General features: G+C 70.5%; 2 non-coding genes across 2 annotated transcripts; both read right to left on the bottom strand.

Moving 5' to 3' along the window:
• Positions 1-505: 505 nt before the first annotated feature.
• Positions 506-624, bottom strand: LOC139043802 (5S ribosomal RNA). Its single transcript, XR_011500868.1, has one exon. It is a non-coding gene; the product is annotated as a 5S ribosomal RNA (ribosomal RNA).
• A 4146-nt stretch (positions 625-4770) lies between these two features.
• Positions 4771-4889, bottom strand: LOC139043801 (5S ribosomal RNA). The gene has a single exon (XR_011500867.1). It is a non-coding gene; the product is annotated as a 5S ribosomal RNA (ribosomal RNA).
• Between the last annotated feature and the right edge of the window lie 3120 nt (positions 4890-8009).

Here is an 8009-nt window from a genome sequence, read left to right as displayed (position 1 = left end):
CCGTTTGGGCCTCCCGGCACCGCCGTGGAATCCGTTCCACCTGACAGGACGACTCTACCCGGCGGCTGGGGCGGCGGGGGCGGGGCGCCGAGGGAAGGGCTGGGGTGTCACCGGAGCGGGAGCCGAGCGGGTGGGAAGAGGCCGAGGCCAGAGGGAGCCGGCCGGCGGCGTGTGCGGCGTCGGGGTCCCGGTCCCGGTCCCGGTCCCGGTCCCGGTCCCGGTCCCGCCGGGCTGGCCCCGATTGGCCCTGGGTTCGGGTGGGGCCGCGAGCTGGAAGGGTTGGGCTGTGGCGGGGAGGGGTTGGGCCCTGCCCATGGGCGGCGCCGGCGGGCCCGCGGTGCGGAGGGGGGCGGGAGGGGAGGGGGAGGGTGGGGGGGGTCGGGCTGGCTGGAGGGGTGGGGGGCGTCCGCGGAGGACGGAGGCCGGAGGCCGCAGGACGGAGGAGGGGCGGCAGGAGCGCGGAGGGAGCCGCGCCCGGCCGGCGGCAAAAGGCGAGGGAGGCAAAAGCCTACAGCACCCGGTATTCCCAGGCGGTCTCCCATCCAAGTACTAACCAGGCCCGACCCTGCTTAGCTTCCGAGATCAGACGAGATCGGGCGCGTTCAGGGTGGTATGGCCGTAGACGCTGGCGCCTGCCGCCGGCGCCCCTAAGAAGCCGCGCCGCGTCGCCCGGCCCGCGGCTCGCGCGCGCCCAGGCCTCTGTGACGCGCACCCGCCGCCGGCGCCCCCTGCGCCCGCGCCCGGCCTGCCGCCTTCCTCCCGCTGCTGCCTCCCGCCGCGGCCGCCTCGGGCGCGGCCAGCGGGCCAGCCAAACCCTGCGCTGCCCCGCCCTGCTGCCCTCCCAGGGCGCGGAGGCCTGGAGCAGCCCGGGGTGCGAGGAGGCGGGGCGGGGCGGGCGGCGGTGGGAAACGAGGGGTGGTGGGGGCGGCGGTGGGGGCGGGGATGGGGGCGGGGCGCCTGGCTGGGCGCTCTCCCCTCGCGGCCCGGGAACACTCCAGGCCGCCCTGGCCGCTCGGATCCGGCGATGGGTCGCAGGAGATGCGGCTGCTGGGAGGGGGGTGGCGCGGGGCACTTGGCCCGAGGCGTCGGGGCGTCGGGCCGCCGGGCCCGTGCTCCTCTGAGTCCCCTCCGGCCCGAGGGGCCTCCCAGCGGGAGCCCTGACCTCTGCGGCGCCGGCCGGGCCCCGACTTGCCCAAACCCAGGCGGAGCCACCGGCGCGACCAGAGGGCGTCAGCGGAAGCCCGCCGCGCTGCCCCTGAGGGAGCGGGGAGGCGGGGCGGCCACACTTCCCCCCCGCCAGCGCCGCCCAGGAGACCGGCACCCCGCCCCCAACCCGCCCCTCGCGGGGACCCTGGACAGCTCCTGCTGGCGCCAGCCCAGAGACCCAGAGACAGAGACAGAGACAGAGACACGGAGAAACAGAGAAACGGCGACACGGAGAGGATCCAAGACACGGACCTAGACAGACACCCACCCTGACCCAGAGAGGCTCTGCCCAAGAGCTCGCTTCCCCCCCAGGAGGGCGGTGGTGCTGGAGCTGGGCCCGGGCCAGGAGGCAGGGGCCCCGGGGCTGGCGATCACCCCTGGGGCCCTAGGCCGCGCAGACAGGCTCTCAGGAGTCCCGGGCTCCCGGCATCGCTGCCCCGCCATCGCCCAGGAACCACAGGCAGGCACCGGAGCTCGCTGGCGCGCTCTGTCTGCGCTTGCGTGTGCGTGTGCTTGTGCGGGTTGTGCGAGTGGGTGTGTAGGCGTGTGTGTGTGTGTGTGTGTGTGTGTGTGCGCGCGCGCGCGCGCGCCTGTGTGTCTGTGTGCCTGTGTGTGTGTGTGCGTCCGGGTTTGTGTGTTCCTTTCTCTCCGCTTCTTCGCTCTGGCTCTTTTCCTCTTTCTGCCGGGCACCCCCGACCTTACTGAGTTGATAGAAGGAGCAGGCAGAAAAGTCAGGGCCCAGAGAACTTGGCACGAGAAAGCAGCTCCATCTACCAGACATGTAGAAGCCCCTCCCCGACGACCGACCGCAGCGTCCCCGTTCTGCTCAAGTGCCGCTGGGGACGTTGCCCGGGATCTCCCGCCCGCTAGGTCACCGACGAAGGCGCCTCCGTCTTCCCAAGAGCGCGCTCGCGCCCAGGACGGAGGGAGGAGCAGCACGGTGTGATGACGGGGAGGAAGAGTCGCGTCCGAAGGCCCGTCGGTGCCTGCCGACGTCCCGGCTCTCCCTGTCTCGAGACCTCTGGGCTTCAGGGTTCTGTGCCGCAAGGCTTTCCCGCCGCACCCCCCGGGACCCAGGGCGCGCTGTGTGCGCTGCCCGTCTCCAGCGTTTGGGCCCTGTGGGCCTTCTTGCGTCCCACTGGAAAGGGGACCCTGGGACGGAGAGAAGATGGGCAGGGGGCGGGCTTCGGCAAAGAGAGCGACGGCCATCCACAGACGTCCGACGAGGCCCTCCGGGGCGCCAAGCTCTCCATTTTCCACGGCACGTGTCCTCGTCAGGTTCTGCCACCTCTGGCCGGCATGCGTAGGCACACCGCTGGTCTTGCGGCCCCAGAGGCGAGGAGGCGAACGCCCCGGAGGCCGAGATTGGCACCCGCGTTCTCGGCTGCTGGGTGGCCAGCACCTAGGAGAGTGTCTGGCCGGAAGCAGCCAGGCGATCGATCCCTGGGTGCTGGATGAGCCTCGGCGGCAAGAAGTAGGCTCGTGGGGAAGGACGGCGGCCGAGGCCCGGGCCCCCACCGAGGCCGCGCTCCGTGCTGAGCGGTCTGCTCCGTATTTCCCGCTTGCGTTCTCACCAGCACTCGCCCCCGCAAGGAGGCACGAACGCCAGGACCCCCTCGCACCAGAGGAGGAAAGCGCAGCTCAGGGAGGGCACGTCACTCGCGGGAGACGGCGCCCCTTGGGTTTCAGCTCAGGACTTCGGTCTCCTGAGCCTGCGTTTCGGGGCAAGGCTCCGGTCCCGCGCTCCGGGAAACTGACAGGGACGCAGTCCCGCTTCTCCCCGCAGAAGGTGCTCCTCGGAGATCAGATCCGGGGACCCGTCAGAACCACCCCGGGCACGAGCTGGCAGGGAGCGACGCGCACCGCACCCCCCCCCTCCCCCATCCCGCAGCCCGCAGCCCGCAGCCCGAGGAAGCGAGGAGCAGGCGATAGAGGCGCTGGGTTGGCAGGAGGGGAAACGGGGCCGGCAGGAGAAGCGAACCGCGAAGAGACTCCCTCCCAGGACGACGATGGCTGAACGGGGAGAGGAGGGAGCTTTGGGTCCTCTCTCGTCCTGCTTTGACCGGGATGTCCCCATTTTTCCACAGCGAGCGAGTATGGCTCTTGGATTCGGTGGGGAAGACGTGATTTATCTGGAGGACTTTTCCCTTCGGGGGTTCAAAGTCCGTTCTCTGAGGCAAGGCTCCCTCTCTGCCTCCCTGTCCTTCCCATTCGCCTCCCCGGAAGCCAGCTCTCCTCCCGGTTTCCTGGATCCCTTGGCCACGGTCCTCTGTTGCAAACACAGGCAGGTGCAAAGAAGATGCGAAAGGCTGCCCGAGCCACGCGAACGGAAAGCTGAAGCCAGGGAGCCAGGAAGGGCTGGCTGCTGAGGGAGGACGTGTCCTGTCAGGAGGCTTTTCAACTCCCTCTGACAGATGCGGCCTGGAGGGGCGGGGCCCGGCCGGGGCCCTGGGGTGGTAGGGGTCGGGTGTGAGGGGGTGGGTGGGGAGGCGGGGGGAGGCGGGAAGAGAGGGAGGCCCCCGAGTGAGGGGACACCAAAAGCCTCAGCCATCAAGACTCCTCGTCTTTGCATCCAGCGTTCTCAAACTCAAAACGAACGCAAGCTCATCCACCAGGAGCAACGTAGCAGCGTTTCCAAGCGAGGCAGGACCGCCCGAAGGCGAAAGCAGAATGGGATCCTAGTCAGGTGGAGCTTGAAACTCAGACCCACCCACCCCCCTACCCCCCCCCACCACCACCACCTCCCCCCCTCCCCCCCACCCCGGGAAGGGGGCTTCTGGAAGGAAAAGCGAGACAAACTGACAGGGACAAACTTAGGTCGGGAAAGGAGTGTTGATTGTGAATGAGCCTCTCAAGGACAAGCAAGCGGGTACCAGGTTTTAGAAGATGACCTGCAGCGGCAGAGACGCCAGCAAAGGCAGAAGCCATCCAGTCTTGGGTGAGGTGCCCGAGACGCTCCTCTCTAACCCAGTCCGCCCTGTCCTTGGAGAAGCGGGCGGTGTCTGGAAAAGCCTGACCAGGTGCCTTTCCTCGGTGGGCGGGGCTGGTCGCTTTGGGACCCGTTTGGGCCTCCCGGCACCGCCGTGGAATCCGTTCCACCTGACAGGACGACTCTACCCGGCGGCTGGGGCGGCGGGGGCGGGGCGCCGAGGGAAGGGCTGGGGTGTCACCGGAGCGGGAGCCGAGCGGGTGGGAAGAGGCCGAGGCCAGAGGGAGCCGGCCGGCGGCGTGTGCGGCGTCGGGGTCCCGGTCCCGGTCCCGGTCCCGGTCCCGGTCCCGGTCCCGCCGGGCTGGCCCCGATTGGCCCTGGGTTCGGGTGGGGCCGCGAGCTGGAAGGGTTGGGCTGTGGCGGGGAGGGGTTGGGCCCTGCCCATGGGCGGCGCCGGCGGGCCCGCGGTGCGGAGGGGGGCGGGAGGGGAGGGGGAGGGTGGGGGGGGTCGGGCTGGCTGGAGGGGTGGGGGGCGTCCGCGGAGGACGGAGGCCGGAGGCCGCAGGACGGAGGAGGGGCGGCAGGAGCGCGGAGGGAGCCGCGCCCGGCCGGCGGCAAAAGGCGAGGGAGGCAAAAGCCTACAGCACCCGGTATTCCCAGGCGGTCTCCCATCCAAGTACTAACCAGGCCCGACCCTGCTTAGCTTCCGAGATCAGACGAGATCGGGCGCGTTCAGGGTGGTATGGCCGTAGACGCTGGCGCCTGCCGCCGGCGCCCCTAAGAAGCCGCGCCGCGTCGCCCGGCCCGCGGCTCGCGCGCGCCCAGGCCTCTGTGACGCGCACCCGCCGCCGGCGCCCCCTGCGCCCGCGCCCGGCCTGCCGCCTTCCTCCCGCTGCTGCCTCCCGCCGCGGCCGCCTCGGGCGCGGCCAGCGGGCCAGCCAAACCCTGCGCTGCCCCGCCCTGCTGCCCTCCCAGGGCGCGGAGGCCTGGAGCAGCCCGGGGTGCGAGGAGGCGGGGCGGGGCGGGCGGCGGTGGGAAACGAGGGGTGGTGGGGGCGGCGGTGGGGGCGGGGATGGGGGCGGGGCGCCTGGCTGGGCGCTCTCCCCTCGCGGCCCGGGAACACTCCAGGCCGCCCTGGCCGCTCGGATCCGGCGATGGGTCGCAGGAGATGCGGCTGCTGGGAGGGGGGTGGCGCGGGGCACTTGGCCCGAGGCGTCGGGGCGTCGGGCCGCCGGGCCCGTGCTCCTCTGAGTCCCCTCCGGCCCGAGGGGCCTCCCAGCGGGAGCCCTGACCTCTGCGGCGCCGGCCGGGCCCCGACTTGCCCAAACCCAGGCGGAGCCACCGGCGCGACCAGAGGGCGTCAGCGGAAGCCCGCCGCGCTGCCCCTGAGGGAGCGGGGAGGCGGGGCGGCCACACTTCCCCCCCGCCAGCGCCGCCCAGGAGACCGGCACCCCGCCCCCAACCCGCCCCTCGCGGGGACCCTGGACAGCTCCTGCTGGCGCCAGCCCAGAGACCCAGAGACAGAGACAGAGACAGAGACACGGAGAAACAGAGAAACGGCGACACGGAGAGGATCCAAGACACGGACCTAGACAGACACCCACCCTGACCCAGAGAGGCTCTGCCCAAGAGCTCGCTTCCCCCCCAGGAGGGCGGTGGTGCTGGAGCTGGGCCCGGGCCAGGAGGCAGGGGCCCCGGGGCTGGCGATCACCCCTGGGGCCCTAGGCCGCGCAGACAGGCTCTCAGGAGTCCCGGGCTCCCGGCATCGCTGCCCCGCCATCGCCCAGGAACCACAGGCAGGCACCGGAGCTCGCTGGCGCGCTCTGTCTGCGCTTGCGTGTGCGTGTGCTTGTGCGGGTTGTGCGAGTGGGTGTGTAGGCGTGTGTGTGTGTGTGTGTGTGTGTGCGCGCGCGCGCGCGCGCGCCTGTGTGTCTGTGTGCCTGTGTGTGTGTGTGCGTCCGGGTTTGTGTGTTCCTTTCTCTCCGCTTCTTCGCTCTGGCTCTTTTCCTCTTTCTGCCGGGCACCCCCGACCTTACTGAGTTGATAGAAGGAGCAGGCAGAAAAGTCAGGGCCCAGAGAACTTGGCACGAGAAAGCAGCTCCATCTACCAGACATGTAGAAGCCCCTCCCCGACGACCGACCGCAGCGTCCCCGTTCTGCTCAAGTGCCGCTGGGGACGTTGCCCGGGATCTCCCGCCCGCTAGGTCACCGACGAAGGCGCCTCCGTCTTCCCAAGAGCGCGCTCGCGCCCAGGACGGAGGGAGGAGCAGCACGGTGTGATGACGGGGAGGAAGAGTCGCGTCCGAAGGCCCGTCGGTGCCTGCCGACGTCCCGGCTCTCCCTGTCTCGAGACCTCTGGGCTTCAGGGTTCTGTGCCGCAAGGCTTTCCCGCCGCACCCCCCGGGACCCAGGGCGCGCTGTGTGCGCTGCCCGTCTCCAGCGTTTGGGCCCTGTGGGCCTTCTTGCGTCCCACTGGAAAGGGGACCCTGGGACGGAGAGAAGATGGGCAGGGGGCGGGCTTCGGCAAAGAGAGCGACGGCCATCCACAGACGTCCGACGAGGCCCTCCGGGGCGCCAAGCTCTCCATTTTCCACGGCACGTGTCCTCGTCAGGTTCTGCCACCTCTGGCCGGCATGCGTAGGCACACCGCTGGTCTTGCGGCCCCAGAGGCGAGGAGGCGAACGCCCCGGAGGCCGAGATTGGCACCCGCGTTCTCGGCTGCTGGGTGGCCAGCACCTAGGAGAGTGTCTGGCCGGAAGCAGCCAGGCGATCGATCCCTGGGTGCTGGATGAGCCTCGGCGGCAAGAAGTAGGCTCGTGGGGAAGGACGGCGGCCGAGGCCCGGGCCCCCACCGAGGCTGCGCTCCGTGCTGAGCGGTCTGCTCCGTATTTCCCGCTTGCGTTCTCACCAGCACTCGCCCCCGCAAGGAGGCACGAACGCCAGGACCCCCTCGCACCAGAGGAGGAAAGCGCAGCTCAGGGAGGGCACGTCACTCGCGGGAGACGGCGCCCCTTGGGTTTCAGCTCAGGACTTCGGTCTCCCGAGCCTGCGTTTCGGGGCAAGGCTCCGGTCCCGCGCTCCGGGAAACTGACAGGGACGCAGTCCCGCTTCTCCCCGCAGAAGGTGCTCCTCGGAGATCAGATCCGGGGACCCGTCAGAACCACCCCGGGCACGAGCTGGCAGGGAGCGACGCGCACCGCACCCCCCCCCCCCCATCCCGCAGCCCGCAGCCCGCAGCCCGAGGAAGCGAGGAGCAGGCGATAGAGGCGCTGGGTTGGCAGGAGGGGAAACGGGGCCGGCAGGAGAAGCGAACCGCGAAGAGACTCCCTCCCAGGACGACGATGGCTGAACGGGGAGAGGAGGGAGCTTTGGGTCCTCTCTCGTCCTGCTTTGACCGGGATGTCCCCATTTTTCCACAGCGAGCGAGTATGGCTCTTGGATTCGGTGGGGAAGACGTGATTTATCTGGAGGACTTTTCCCTTCGGGGGTTCAAAGTCCGTTCTCTGAGGCAAGGCTCCCTCTCTGCCTCCCTGTCCTTCCCATTCGCCTCCCCGGAAGCCAGCTCTCCTCCCGGTTTCCTGGATCCCTTGGCCACGGTCCTCTGTTGCAAACACAGGCAGGTGCAAAGAAGATGCGAAAGGCTGCCCGAGCCACGCGAACGGAAAGCTGAAGCCAGGGAGCCAGGAAGGGCTGGCTGCTGAGGGAGGACGTGTCCTGTCAGGAGGCTTTTCAACTCCCTCTGACAGATGCGGCCTGGAGGGGCGGGGCCCGGCCGGGGCCCTGGGGTGGTAGGGGTCGGGTGTGAGGGGGTGGGTGGGGAGGCGGGGGGAGGCGGGAAGAGAGGGAGGCCCCCGAGTGAGGGGACACCAAAAGC

The sequence above is a fragment of the Equus asinus genome, unplaced genomic scaffold (genome assembly GCF_041296235.1).
Source record: "Equus asinus isolate D_3611 breed Donkey unplaced genomic scaffold, EquAss-T2T_v2 contig_37, whole genome shotgun sequence".
Lineage (NCBI taxonomy): Eukaryota > Metazoa > Chordata > Mammalia > Perissodactyla > Equidae > Equus > Equus asinus.
The sequence above is the reverse complement of the archived record's forward strand: the minus strand, read 5'-3'. Positions and strand labels throughout refer to the sequence as shown.